The following is a 15,851-nucleotide window of genomic DNA, read 5'->3' as shown; positions in this document are numbered from 1 at the left end:
ACCAAATTACAATTCGGTTGGATCAGTTTTATAGTTCGGTTTTTAAAAACATAAACATCTTAGAACCACATATAAATAGAATATTAGTCAACTTTATATAATATACAAAACCAAATTATTTAGTTGTGGTTTAAAACTTATAAACAACTATTAAAAAATATATTATAGTTTAATATTTTATATATAAAAAACTTTTGATAGAAAATGCATATTAAGGGTTTTTATTAGATGAACTTTAAATATAATGGAAAACAAAAAATACTAAATTAATAAATAATTATAGATATATATTGAAAATAAACAAATAGTAAATTGTTATTCGGTTGTAATGGATTATTCGGTTCTTATTTTATAAACAAAAACCAATCCTAAATCCAAAATAATAATTTTGGTTTTGTTGAAAACCAATAAAAAAACGAATATTCGAACCAATTTATCCAATTAGATAATGCGGTTTTATCCAAATAGTGAACAATCCTATGTACATTGACCATCATGATGAGGACATATTGGATTTGATTGCAAAGAAAACCATTCACTTACGAAAACTGATTTCAGACATGATGAAATTGATATGAGTAGTGAGGAAAAAGATGACGAAGTTGATGACAGGTAGTATGAAGATGGTGAGGAAGATGGTTTGTCTAATGATTGCCCAATGGAACATGAAATTGATGCGGAGAAAATAAAAACTATGGCGGCTAGCCTTGAGGATCCATTTGTAAATGTGTTGTCTATAAATACTTAAATAGCAATGACAATATAATTGTAGAACAAAAACAGTTCCGTACACATGACCCCACATTAAATTGGAAGCCAATGATACCAATTTATGGCATGTGTTTTGAAGACATATATTGTTTGGAATGTCGCTATGCAAAATTATGGAGATATGTCCATGAATTAAGGAGCTATAACGGTGGTTCAATTATCAAATTAGATGTCAATGTCATGTCTAATGGAAAGAAATGCTTTAAATTTTTCTATATATATTTGTTTCAAGAGTGCGAAGGATGGGTGGATAAAAGGGTTGAAAAAGAGTAATTAACGTGGATGGTCTTTTTTAAAGGATGTTTGTCAAAAAGGAATTGCTTTCAGTAGTTGGACATGATGTAAACAATTTCAGTTGAAAATAAAGAGACATGGAAACGACTCATAGAATTGATGATAGAAGACATACGAATGGTTATTGGAACTAGGAGTGTTCAAAGTCGGATATCCGCAAATTTCGGATACTGGATTTTGGTATCTGAATCTGATAAAGAATGGGTTATGGGTCTTATATAAATATATGGGCAAACATTGGGGACCTGATTGTAATATCTATTATTATTTGTTTTGCACCCTATCTAGAATTATCTCAAGGATACCATAAATAGTGTGGTGACAGGAGTAGTAGGCATTCAGTCTTTTGCATTTGAAGTCATCGACATTAGCTTGGGCAGGAGGTCATCTCTTTGAGACCTTCTCTGACTTAGGGTAGGAAGGATCTGATTTGTTATTTTGTTATTTCCAGTTGAAGTTCATAGTAATCAAGCATTTACTTCTTGATTTTCATTATTGTTTTAAGATTCCTATCAATTGGTTCCATTTTCGAGAATCAAACCCAGGTCTCCTAGGTGAAAAACCATATATCAAGCATGTTAAAGTACAAAACTTAGGAACAAATGGTGAAGAGTTTGCATGGTATCGGTACACAGTGAATGGTTGAACGAAGGGTCCGCCAATTGGTACTTATGAGCTTGCTTTAGTAGTTAAAGAACTTGGAGCTAGAGAAATATTGCTCAATTGTATTGCATGTAGCGGTCAAGGAAAATGATTTAATATTAACTTGAATATGGTAATTCTCGATGTTGTGAGCATTCCGATATTCAAGGTTGACTTCTTTTTCCCTCCATGGTTCTCTTCAAGTGCCAAGAAGCTAATTAAAAGGATTTTGGATCCTAATCCCCAGACAAGAAATATAATAGCTGAAGTGGTTAAGAATGAATGGTTTAAGAAAGGATATGTGCCACCAAGATTTGAACGAGATAATGTTATTCTAACTGATGTGAGTGTTATCTTCAATGAAGCCATGAAATATCCTATCCTATGGTGGAAAGGCAGGATGAACAGCCTGCTCAACCTGTCACCATGAACACTTATGAATTTATCTCTAAATCTAAAGGCCTCAATCTCAATCATTTTTTTGAAAAACAAATGGGGCTTGTGAAGCGTAAAACAATATTTACATTGAACTGTCCAACAAATAAGAATATATCAAAATAGAAGAATCTACTACACCAGTCAGATTTGATGTAAAAAAAAGTACAAAGTTGAAACTTCAAGGTGAAAAAGACAGGATGCATGGGCCATTTATATGTTCCAATAGAGAATTTTGAAGTGGCACCTTCAATTCACATTGTTGAGGTTTGAAAAGCAGGAGGAGATACATTAAAATTTCACAAGTTTTACAAGAACCTTTCTATTGTATTGAAGGCTATCGTGTGGAGAAATAGAGTTGTGGAAAGTGGAGATCTAAATGGCTAAATGGCTCGAGGACAAGCCTCTTCTTCAAGACGGCAGTATTGATAAAGAATTGGTTATGTGTCCTATATATGTAACACCCAAAATCTGGAAGGCCAAGAAAGGAAAGAAACCCTAATTTTTAGGGGCGACTCGGCGAGTCCGAGCGGGATCCGAGTCGAGGAGTAAGTGACCGACTCGGCGAGTCGGCCAAGGTGACTCGGCGAGTCTAGTCTGTGCGAGGAACACCCTACTTTCGGGACTTGGAGCCTTTATAAACGCCTTAATATCCTTCCTAGGGTCCTTTTACTGCCTCTTGCACCCAGAGCATTGAACCCCAAGCCCCATTGTTGCCCATTCAAGCTCCCAAGACATATTGAGTGATTTGAAGGAAGAAGAAGAAGGGGAAATCATTGAGGCTTCAAGAATTGGTCTTGGATCTGAAGATTGGGGAACATTTCTGAGCATCTGAAGGTAATAAGTCGTTTCTCTCTTTTAGATCTTCTATGGTTGTGAGATTTGGGGCTTTTAAGCCATGGTTTGCCACCCAATTGAGTTAGAAGTCGGATCTGGAGTTGCTACTTCAGATCCAAGTGTGTTATGGCCTAGAGAAGCACAAAGTATCAGCCATTGAGTCGATTTCGGAGCCTCTTGGTCTTAAACCCTAGTTTATGGTGGATTGTGCCTAGATCTCCTTCCCTATACGTAAATTTGAAACTTTACGTGGGGAATAGGCTTGGGAAGGGTAGATCTACAGTTTGGGGTCCATGCATGACTCAAAAGTCCTCTGCATGTATGTAGATCTAAATGGACTCAGCGAGTCCTTCGAGTGGACTCGGCGAGTAACATGAAGATGAGGAGGAACTCGACGAGTGGGATGAACAGCTCATCGAGTCGGATGAAGATGGGCATGAACTCAGCGAGTTGGATGAACAACTCGGCGAGTTGGATGAAGATTTCCTTGTGCTCGGCGTGTCTGTTCTTGGACTCGCTGAGTCAGGTCGCGTAGCCCCAAACCCTTCGAGTCGAGATTCGGATCAGTGAGTCAGGTGGAGACTCAGCGAGTGGACAGGTTAGGACTCGGAAATCGTTGGACTCGGCGAGTCATGTCGCGAATGGAAGGACCCTGAGTATATGAACTCGGTGAGTCAGTATGTGGACTCGGCGAGTAGGGTTGACCTGGAAAGGTTGACTTTGACCAGGACTTTGTCATTGGCAAGAGTTGACTTGGTTGACCTTAGAGGTCAGTTAGACTAAGTGTTATGTTGATATTGGTAGCTCGGGGGGCTAGTGGAGCAGCAGTTCGGAGTCAGTGGTCAGGTAGCGGTCAAAGGGATTAGCAGCAGCAGTTCAGCAGTATCAGGTGAGTTTCCCTTTGTGTGAATGGGTCTACGGCCATAATGCAGGCACATGTAGATATGAGTAGAAGACCCGGGGTTAGCCCTAGGCATCGTATGCTAGTATGTTGTTCAGGACAAGGTCCAATGTTAGCGGGCGGGTGCCCAAGGAATGATTTATGTGATAGTTTATACTTGTTGTCTTTGTGATACTTGTATGTGCCTGGTAGGGTGGTGAGTGTGGGCGAGGTCCCTTACCTCACCAATAGCAGAGTGTGGATGGTGTTCCACATCTCATTAGCAGCAGATCAGGGGCGAGGCCCAAGTTAGGGAAAGAGTGAGTGCGGGTTGGGCCCGTATCTCACTATCAGTAAGAGCATGGACGGGGCTCCCTGGCTCATTAGTAGAGTTCGGTTGTTAGGACCGGAGGGTAGTCAGACCCCCCAGAAACGTCTGACAGTATGTGATGATATGTTTGCATGCTGGCCTGTTATGTTATATGCGATAGAGGTAGTAGGAGGGGACCAGTCCCCAAGTTCGGTTGTTAGGACCGAAGGGTAGTTCAGAATCCCCAGATATGTCTGATAATCTGTTACGTTATGATATGTGTATGTGATAGTAGTAGAGTTCGGTTGTTAGGACCGAAGGGTAGGTCAGACACCCCAAATATGTCTGATAATATGTTATGTTACGATATATGTGCTAGTAGCAGTAAGGGGTGAAATAGTCCCCGAGGATCGGTTGTTAGGACCGATGGGTAGTCAGCACCCCAGAATGGCTTGACACGGGTAGTCAGCACCCCAGAATGGCTTGACACGGGTAGTCGGAACCCCAAAATGGCCGCACGGGTAGTCGGCACCCCAGAATGGTCGTACAGGGTAGTCAGGCACCTCAGAATAGCCTGGCAGTATGTATGTTGTATGTTTGCATGGTATGATGGGGGAACTCACTAAGCTTCGTGCTTACGGTTTTTAGTTTTGGTTTCAGGTACTTCCGGTAGCGGATGATGGAGCTCGGGATGATCGCATGGCACACACCATAATTTTAGACAGCCTGGGATGTAGTACTCTGATAATGAACATGTGTTTTGAAAACTATTACTTTGATTATGCTTTGAATCGACGATTTTACTTTAAGTAATATTTTATTAAAAGAAATTTTTAGTCTAGAATTTTCGGATGTTACAAGTTGGTATCAGAGCCTTGGTTTGAGGGATTTGGACATGCTCTCGGGTGTGTCTGAACTCAAACTGGGGAATTGGTATAGAAGTTTTCAAAATGAAAAGATAGTTTTGTAAAAAGAGAGTTTTGGGAAAGAAAATAGTTTTAGAAAGGCAAAAATAATTCAGGAAGAAAAGAACTTTGAAAAGAGAAAAAGGGTGTGGTGCATGCAATCAACCGAGCTCAAGTAAGTACCCCAAAATACCCATACAAGTTTATGTTATGATTATCAGTTGATAGAACAGTATGCTAGAATAGGATTAAGGATCTAGGGATGATGCCTTATGTGCCTGTTATTTGTGCTTTTGAGCTGCATGATAGTGCTAATTAGACAGTAGTAGGATAGCCTGTTTAGGTTATGCCTGAGTTTATGAGTTTGTGTTGCATGCTAGTTCAGATTCTTGTTATGTGCATATGATTACTTGAGTATGTTATGGTTAGATTTTCCTTTGTCTGAATGATGCTTGCTCTGTGCATTGTGGGATTCTGAGTGATGGGAGTTAGCCATTAGGTGGATACGACACGTCACATATGATTAGGGTTGGATAATCTCAGAGTGCTGAACTTGGTCCTATTGCGCAGCTCTCGTCTGAGTCCAACCGTTGTAGGGACGAGTCTTTTACTTGAAGGATTATCTGAGCCTCGTCGTATGTGATGGTATCCAGGTGATGGCTAATTAGCATCACAAGGAGACCTTCAGCAGCTGAGGACTGGTTGGAGTTGAGTAAGAGGTTTCCCTAGGGTAAGCCTAGGATGAGATAGTGCTAGGAGCAGTATTAGTGGATAAGAGACCCGGTGGAGTCGAAGCAATTCCTGAGGAAAGTACGGATAGATGTGGAAGGTAGTATGGGCCCGTACTAATGAAAGTAGAGGATCCATACTCGATTCGGGAAAGGCCGAGACAAGACCGGGAACCTAGTAGGGTGTGTTTGGTCTCGCAGCAGTGATCAATATTTTGATTGAGAATGTATTATATTTTCAGCATGGTGACGTTGCGAGAGAGACCAGTGGGCGGATCAGGCGCCAGAAAGGGATCAGGCTCGGGCTCAGGAGCCGAGCAGCTCGAGGAGCGAATGAGGGAGTTGATATCTGCCGAGGTTGCGTGCAGTATGCTAGATCAAACTCTTGTTATCTTTGGCACGATCAAGGAGGGTATAGTGGAGATTTTGGATGAGAGGCTGGGAGCCTTCCGTACTGAGATGATGGCCTTGATAGGAGCGCACCTTGACATTTCGGGAGTTCAGGGCTTGCGGGGCACCAGATTATAATGGGGCTAGGGACCCCATTGCTAGCAGCAGATGGTTGGCTGATGTTGCCAACGCATTCCGTACGAGCCGGTGTTGTAACACCCGTAGATCCGGGCTAGTCAATTTAGAGGCAATAGGGGTCGAAAACGACTTTTCGTCAAAAATATTATTTAGAATAAATAATCTTAACCAAGTTGTAGAATATGTCACAAGGTTTCCGTACATATAAAGAACGCCGAAATCCGAGTTATAACGAAGAAGTTATGACCCGTCGAAGTTTCGCGTCGGAACCGACACGGCGCCGGGAAGCGTAAAAACTAAATTTATGATAGAGCAAGATTTAGCCTTAGCGGTCTTAACGAAAGTCATAGAATATGTTAAACTAAGAACATCGATAAAAAAGAACGCCCAAATCTGACTTCGTATGAAGAAGTCATGATTTTTCGAAGTTTCGGATTAGCGATGTACAACCCGAAATTCGAATTTTAGATCGATTGTTTTTTTAGCCGACACAACCTAAACGAGAATCGAAAATCTAGTTATTAGTAGCGTAACGATAAAAAGACAGACAAAAATGGACATCGGATGAAGAAGTTATGAGATTTTAACGGACAAATCATGTCCCGGCCTGTTAAAAATATAACTTTAAAAATAAATTCAAAATTAGCTGACGGAGTCTAAACGAAAGTTGTAGGGTACGTTCCCGCCTACGCGTGGATATAAAGAACGTCAAAAACGGAGTTCGTATGAATGAGTTATAAAATATAATAGCATATTTACGTATTAAAATAAAGTATAAATCATATATATATATATATATATATATATATATATATATATATATATATATATATATATATATATATATATATACACAAATTTATATATATACAAATTTATATATCATTAGAAAGGTATCGACGATGCGGTCATTATAAGACTATGGTTGAGTATTTTCGATATTAGTTTAGTACAAAAATCGTTAAATCTATTTAAAATAGTACTATAAAGGGGTGTTTAGTCGTTTATATAACTATAAGGTCATTAAGTAATTATGGAGGGTAGTTTTTGTAAATTCAATTACTATAAGTAAGAGGCTTGGGCTCTCATATTTCTTGCACCATTCTTTTGATTCAAGAGTCTTTCTCTCCTTATCCCTCAAGCATTTCGGTCCCTCGTGATTCGACTTCTCTTTCTGTAGTTTTAGTATTGTAAGGTGAGCGCTGAAGCGCTACACGAATCTTTCTTAGAAAGATTCAGCAACGAAGTTCTGCCCCTGCAAGCCCGACTCCTAGCTAAAATCCCCTTGAAAGTAAGTTATGCTTACCCTATTTTAAATATAGTTTATATTTAAAATTAGTATTGTTATTATAAATCTATAATAAATATTTGAGCTATTATTATGACTTATATAAGTGTCGTTATAATATCTTTTTAACTACTCGCGGTACGGGGAATCTGGTTTGAAGGGCCGCATAGGGTTGTTGGATTTCAGAAGTGTTATACGCCAAAATGGTTCTGCCCTCCGGTGTTTTATGTCTGGCCCCTGTCTGTACATAGTGGTTGGAAAGTATTGTTTAAACGCTTATATAATAATAATAATAATAAGACTAATAATTAGTCACGGTAATATTAGACTAAAATCTAGTGGTGATAATACTAGGTTTCGTCAAAGGAAATTATTTTAAAGTAAACGAAGCGCTGTCCGAGTACCGAGTCACCACCTTCTCAAGTGAGTGCATAGTTACTTTCAACTTACACATAGATATGAAGTATTTTATATAAATTACGTGCTATGTGTGCATATTATTTGAATATTTGCTATCTATGTTTGATGAACATTTTATACATGTTTTCAATGATTTAAACTGTATATGTATTTTATATCTAAAAAAATGTGTTGGGTAAAACATGGATAGATGTAATAGTTGCTGTGTGACAAAATAAAATAATGAGAGGCCTCGTTATAGATGATATTGATGATCCAGTCATCTAGTGGAGTATAGATGACGACCACAGACTATTCTAGACAGTCCAGTGGAACACTAGCAGGCTCGCAACCTGTAGGTGTTTATTCGAACTGTGTGTTTATTTGAACTGTGTGCTCACCAGATGTACTCCATCCCCCACATGGTTTCCTTAAGGACATTTACGGCTGAGGAATCCCCTTAGCAGTAGTGTCCATCCCGATGATAGTCCTTAGACTAGGTCCCTTGTGTTAGATGTCTTAGGGACGTAAAGTGAGGATAACGGGAATGGGTAATCGGGTTTGTTTGGTTTGATAAAGTTAATAAACTTATTTATTGTGGGTTGAAAACCCTATGTGCTCACCAGGCTCCCAAGCCTGACCCACTCAGTTTCTTGTATTACAAGTAGTGGCGCATGAGCATAGATGTGATGTCTTGGGATGAGAGATTAATGGATTTTAGGCCTGTAAATACGGAATAATGTAGTAAGGCCTATGTTGTATTGTTTATACTTATGTACTGTATCGAACATGACATCCCGAGTCTTTTTAATGAAATACATTTCTACGGAAATGCTTTTGATAAATCTTTATCATAATATTATTTTGGGACAAATTCCGCAACTCTTTTATTAAAAGATTACTCTGATTTTGAAATAAAGTATAAACAAAACCGGTCTTTTCTGGCCGTGATTTTGGAGATGTCACAGGTGCCCTGAGGGGGACAAGGTCAGACTCGCTTCCTGTCTTCTGAAGGACAGAGCGAGGGATTGGTGGGAGGAGATTGGTCATGCTTTGGGTGATGATGTCGCGTTGGACGCGATGACTTGGAGCGATTTCTCGGCCAAGTTCAGGACGGAGTTTTCGCCGATTATTGAGCTGCAGCAGTTGGCACGGGAGTTTCAGGATTTGGCGCAGACCACTAAGACTGTGGCGGAGATCACCGCTAAGCTCAGGAAGAGGGCTCTTCTTGTACCGCAGTATGTCGCGGATGAGGAGATGAAGAAGGCCTGATACCATGAGATGTTAAAGGATGACATCAGGGAGTTCGTGAGCAGATCCAACTGTAAGACGCTGGAAGATATGATTTCTCAGGCCAGGGAGAGGGAGATTGATTTGGAGCACATCCGGAAGAGGAAGTCGGATGAGGTTCAGGTGGCCGCGAGTTCGGGCAAAAGGCCCAAGGGATCGGATTCGAGATCGAGGGGTTATCAGGACTGCAGCCGATGCGGGAAGTGTGGCAGGGCGCACGGGGGGCGCGTGCAGGAGTGGTAGCGGCAGTGAGTCTGGCTGCTTCAAGTGCGGTCGGACTGGTCATTTCAGCAGGGATTGTACAGCTACCACCTCACAGGGATCAGACCTGTTATGTTTTCACTGCAACCAGCTGGGCCACAAGAAGGCTCAGTGCCCCAGTTTGTTTTCAGCAGGACGGGTGATGACACCTGCCCCTGCAACTTTGAGGATCACAGACGGCCGTCAAGGCCGTGCAGAGGCGCCTGCGGTAGGCGGCAGAGCTCTTCAGATGACTACCTTAGAGGCGCGATCAGCACCGGACGTTGCAGGTATGCGATTTCCGTTTTCAGTTCTTTTATTTGTGCATGATTATATTGTTATGGTTTTGCATCATTATCGGTATGAGTATCTTATTTTTCGAGCGGTTGATTGTGATCGAGTTATATGCCATCTGCATGCCTTGGATATTCGAAGGGTAGTGATGGGATGTGCCCTATTGGAGAAGGTTACATAGGATGCAGTAACTGTAGCATGCTTGGGAGAAACTTGGTATGTCCCGCTAGATCGGAGTTGTATAGTGTTAGAGATGGATTTGTTAGATCCCTAGCTATGGTAAGCTTGGGTTCCTCGACAGATTGATTATGGAATGGTAGCAAGGATTGGGATTTCTTTTTGAGTATTGAGTAACAAGGGGTAAGTAGGATCGAAGTGGAGGAGAATCCTCCGAGTGTGCAAAGGTAGGAGCACGTAGACCCAGGATGAGTGTGCGGCCTCCGAGAAGGAAAGGAAGTAGTTCAGTGTTTGATGGATTGACGATTTCAGGGTTGGGAGTTTGAGAAACTCCCCATCAATTAGGGCGTGTGATGGTAATGGTTAGTGCGTAGTTGGGAATTCAGGTTGTGAATCGCCCGTAGGACTCAGGGGAGTCGGAATGAGGATCTTGAGAGCTAATGGAACATGGGTGCCTTCGTGTTAGCAGTCAGTGGTAGGAAGTGATGTAAGACTACGGGGCAGCCGTAGCATTCACTAGCAGTCAGTGGTGGAAGTGTTGTAAGACTACGGGGCAGCCGTAGCATTCACTAGCAGTCAGCAATGGATGGTGATGTAAGATTATGGGTAAGCCGTAGCATTCCTTAGTAGCTTCGTTAGCGGAGTTGGGGCAAGGCCCTTATCTCCTAGTGATCAGATAGGGATCAGGAATGGGTAGTGGATGAGAATGATAGGGAGTTGCATGTATAGCCCTAGAGAGGTGAGACCTTGGGAGAGGCCGCTCCAGGATATGGTTGGGTGAGACCCGTTGGCGAGGCCCGTGAGTTTTAGCAGCACAGGTGGGACCTGGTAGGGACCTTAGTGTCAAGTTAGGGGATCGGGGATCCTAGGTTTGTAGTGCCTGAATAGTAGAATAGATTGAGCAGTTATAGGTGGTCGAAGTTTCTTCGGAAGTCGCTGGGAGCGACTAGTGGTGGTGTTGGGACTAGCTACCTATAGGAGCCGTTAATCCATACACTGATAGGTTGGTAGGGACTAGGGTGGTCTCAGTTCATCCGGAAGGCAGACAAGAAATAGCAGGATTTTTAGTCAGTAGTACTGCGGGTAAGCAATGTATGGTGGAATTCAGCTAGTTGAATCGAGGGGTGCTCGGCACCAAGTTTTGGCAGAGGGGAGTGTCAGTGGTTACAGACGGTGATGACCCGTACTGGTAATAGCGTGGGTGATGGAGTTGGTGAAGGTTAGGGCCTTCACAGTGACAGAAGGAATAGTTGGTTATGGAGTTTTACCTTGGGGAGGCAAGGAATTGTGCAAGGAAAGAAGGGGTGAACCCCTATAGGTTCAGTGCAGTACTCGTTGAGTACCAGAATGATTGTCGGTTGAGTAAGTTGTGTTTCTAAGTTGTTCAGGGTCAGGTTTGACCCGAGGTTTTACCCGCAGGGTTTATCTTAGTCAGAATGACCAGGTGGAAGACCAGCGAAGGTAGGCAGCTGGTGTTGGGATAATTGGTGGGTTTTGGAAGCAGATCGCAGGCGGTGGACCATGGCAAACTTCGAGGACGAAGTTTAGTTTAAGTGGGGGAGAGTTGTAACACCCAAAATCTGGAAGGCTAAGAAACGAAAGAAACCCTAATTTTTAGGGGCGACTCGGCGAGTCCAAGGAGGAACTCGGCGAGTCCGAGCGGGATCCGAGTCGAGGAGTAAGTGACCGACTCGGCGAGTCGGCCAAGGTGACTCGGCGAGTCTGGTATGTGCGAGGAACACCCTACTTTCGGGACTTGGAGCCTTTATAAACGCCTTAATATCCTTCCTAGGGTCCTTTTACTGCCTCTTGCACCCAGAGCATCGAACCCCAAGCCCCATTGTTGCCCATTCAAGCTCCCAAGCCATATTGAGTGATTTTAAGGAAGAAGAAGAAGGGGAAATCATTGAGGCTTCAAGAATTGGTCTTGGATCTGAAGATTGGGGAACATTTCTGAGCATCTGAAGGTAATAAGTCGTTTCTCTCTTTTAGATCTTCTATGGTTGTGAGATTTGGGGCTTTTAAGCCATGGTTTGCCACCCAATTGAGTTAGAAGCCGGATCTGGAGTTACTACTTCAGATCCAAGTGTGCTATGGCCTAGAGAAGCACAAAGTATCAGCCATTGAGTCGATTTCGGAGCCTCTTGGTCTTAAACCCTAGTTTATGGTGGATTGTGCCTAGATCTCCTTCCCTATACGTAAATTTGAAACTTTACGTGGGGAATAGGCTTGGGAAGGGTAGATCTACAGTTTGGGGTCCATGCATGACTCAAAAGTAGGGGTGCAAACGAGTCGAGTCGAGCTCGAGCCTGGCCAGGCTCGGCTCGGGCTCGTTTAAGTTCTAAGAGGCTTGAGCTTGAGCTCGGCTCGATTCGAGCTTCTTGTACTGAGCTCGGCTCGAGATCGTAAATAATTATACAAGCTCGACTAGGGCTCGGGCTCGGCTAGTTTTTTGTCTGACTTGCCTAAATAAGCTTAAGCTCGGCTCGAGCTCGTTAAGAAGCTCGTTTACTAATACCCTAAATTCCTAATCCACAAATATTTTAATATATAAAAAATAAGAAATTATATTATATAAAGGCTCGTTTAGGCTCGCGAGCCTAATCAAGCTTAGTGACATAGGATCGAGCTCGAGCTCATTTAATAAACGAGCTTAATATTAAGCTCGAGCTCGGCTCGGGCTCGTTTAAAATCGGTTTCGAGTCGAGCTTTTAGCGATCCGATCTCGAGTAGCTCACGAGTAGCTTGGCTCGTTTGCACCCCTACTCAAAAGTCCTCTGCATGTATGTAGATCTGAATGGACTCGGCGAGTCCTTCGAGTGGACTCGGCGAGTAACATGAAGATGAGGAGGAACTCGACGAGTAGGATGAACAGCTCGTTGAGTCGGATGAAGATGGGCATGAACTCGGCGAGTTGGATGAAGATTTCCTTGTGCTCGGCGTGTCTGTTCTTGGACTCGCTGAGTCAGGTCGCGTAGCCCCAAACCCTTCGAGTTGAGATTCGAATTAGTGAGTCGGGTGGAGACTCAGCGAGTGGACAGGTTAGGACTCGAAAATCGTTGGACTCGGTGAGCCATGGACTGACTTGGCGAGTCATGTCGTGAATGGAAGGACCCTGAGTATATGAACTCGGCGAGTCAGTATGTGGACTCGGCGAGTAGGGTTGACCTGGAAAGGTTGACTTTGACCAGGACTTTGTCATTGGCAAGAGTTGACTTAGTTGACCTTGGAGGTCAGTTAGACTAAGTGTTATGTTGATATTGGTAGCTCGGGGAGCTAGTGGAGCAGCAGTTCGGAGTCAGTGGTCAGGTAGCGGTCAAAGGGATTAGCAGCAGCAGTTCAGCAGTATCAGGTGAGTTTCCCATTGTGTGAATGGGTCTACGGCCACAATGCCGGCCCATGTAGATATGAGTAGAAGACCCGGGGGTTAGCCCTAGGCATCGTATGCTAGTATGTTGTTCAGGACGAGGTCCAATGTTAGCGGGCGGGTGCCCAAGGAATGATTTATGTGATAGTTTATACTTGTTGTCTTTGTGATTCTTGTATGTGCCTGGTAGGGTGGTGAGTGTGGGCGAGGTCCCTTACCTCACCAATAGCAGAGTGTGGATGGTGTTCCACATCTCATTAGCAGCAGATCAGGGGCGAGGCCCAAGTTAGGGAAAGAGTGAGTGCGGGCTGGGCCCGTATCTCACTATCAGTAAGAGCATGGACGGGGCTCCCTGGCTCATCAGTAGAGTTCGGTTGTTAGGACCGGAGGGTAGTCAGACACCCCAGAAACGTCTGACAGTATGTGATGATATGTTTGCATGCTGGCCTGTTATGTTATATGCGATAGAGGTAGTAGGAGGGGACCAGTCCCCAAGTTCGGTTGTTAGGACCGAAGGGTAGTTCAGACACCCCAGATATGTCTGATAATCTGTTACGTTATGATATGTGTATGTGATAGTAGTAGAGTTCGGTTGTTAGGACCGAAGGGTAGGTCAGACACCCCAAATATGTCTGATAATATGTTATGTTACGATATATGTGCTAGTAGCAGTAAGGGGTGAAATAGTCCCCGAGGATCGGTTGTTAGGACCGATAGGTAGTCAGCACCACAGAATGGCTTGACACGGGTAGTCGGCACCCCAGAATGGCCGTACAGGGTAGTCAGGCACCCCATAATAGCCTGGCAGTATGTATGTTGTATGTTTGCATGGTATGATGGGGGAACTCACTAAGCTTCGTGCTTACGGTTTTCAGTTTTGGTTTCAGGTACTTCCGGTAGCGGATGATGGAGCTCGGGATGATCGCATGGCACAAACCATAATTTTAGACAGCTTGGGATGTAGTACTCTGATAATGAACATGTGTTTTGAAAACTATTACTTTGATTATGCTTTGAATCGACGATTTTACTTTAAGTAATATTTTATTAAAAGAAATTTTTAGTCTAGAATTTTGGGACGTTACAATATAAATATATGGGCAAACATGGGGGACCTAATTGTAATATCTATTATTATCTCTTTTGCACTCTATCTAGAATTATCTCAATGATACCATAAATAGTGTAGTGATAGGAGTATTGGGCATTCAATCTTTTGCATTTGAAGTCATCGGTATTGGCATTAGCTTGGACAGGAGGTCATCTCTTTGAGACCTTCTCTAATTTTGGACAGGAAGGGTGATCATTTGATTAACTTCTTTAATTCATTATTTTGTTATTTCCACTTGAAGTCCATAGTAATTAAGCATTTGGTGCTTGTTTTTCATTATTGTTTTAAGATTCCAATTAAAATCCGTATTTGAAATTTCGGATACGGATACGGATCCGGATAACTGAAATGTTTGTGTTTTTTCATCAATCTAAATAAGTGGTGTAACATTTGAGTAATAACCATCTAAAACCATCTTATATTTATGTTAAACTTTCCAAAAAAAAAAATCAATCAGTGATGAAGAGATGATTTTTTAATGTTTATATGCTCTTGTTCTATAGGTTGATAGGACCAACCATAAAGTATTCTTTATATCTTCTTATATGTAACATAACAGGCATAAACATTGCATATCTTAATGTTAAGATATGTGATAATGTTAAGATATGTAATAAATCAACACAAAGTGGTCAAACATGGTCTGATGAAATACATATTCCGATTACTTAAGGTGATAAAGCTAAATGTATATTTTATTTTGATACAATTAATGTTACCATATTAGCATTCAAAGTTCAAACAACAAAATACATATTTAGTTGTGTCACTTAGATCAAAATACAACTTAATTAGTTTAATCTAGCGTTTTTTATTTACAAATAACAAATGAAAGGAAACCACAAAATATATTTTTTAGATTTGGTATATTCAAAATATCAAAAACTTTATAAAATTACTACTATAAAATGAAGGTTGATTAACTTAAAGCGGCCCTTTTCATTTTCAAAAAATAAATAAATTAATAAATAAACATATTCTGGGATGTTGGATATCTGAACTTCTATAGAATTATTATCCGAATCTGAATCCAAAAAATCGGATATCCAAATTTTGGATTTTCTAGTTCAGACGTTTTTGAATAGCCCTAATTGGCACCGGTAATTGAATAAGTGTCATCTTTGACCAACATAAGGTATGAGCCTATTCATTATATTGTTTTGGTTTCATGATATAATTTTCGATCTAACTTTTTTATTTGTTACAAATGACTCATGGAAGCCATGAAAATAACTAATACTGCATCATGTGTGTGCATGCGTGTGCACACATATGACCTTCAATAAAGGATTCAAATTTTCCTTTTACAAAAACAAAAGAAAGCAGTAAAGTCCACAACTGAACTGCGCTTTACT

Source organism: Lactuca sativa, chromosome 2 (assembly GCF_002870075.4).
Source record: "Lactuca sativa cultivar Salinas chromosome 2, Lsat_Salinas_v11, whole genome shotgun sequence".
Lineage (NCBI taxonomy): Eukaryota > Viridiplantae > Streptophyta > Magnoliopsida > Asterales > Asteraceae > Lactuca > Lactuca sativa.
The sequence above is the reverse complement of the archived record's forward strand: the minus strand, read 5'-3'. Positions refer to the sequence as shown.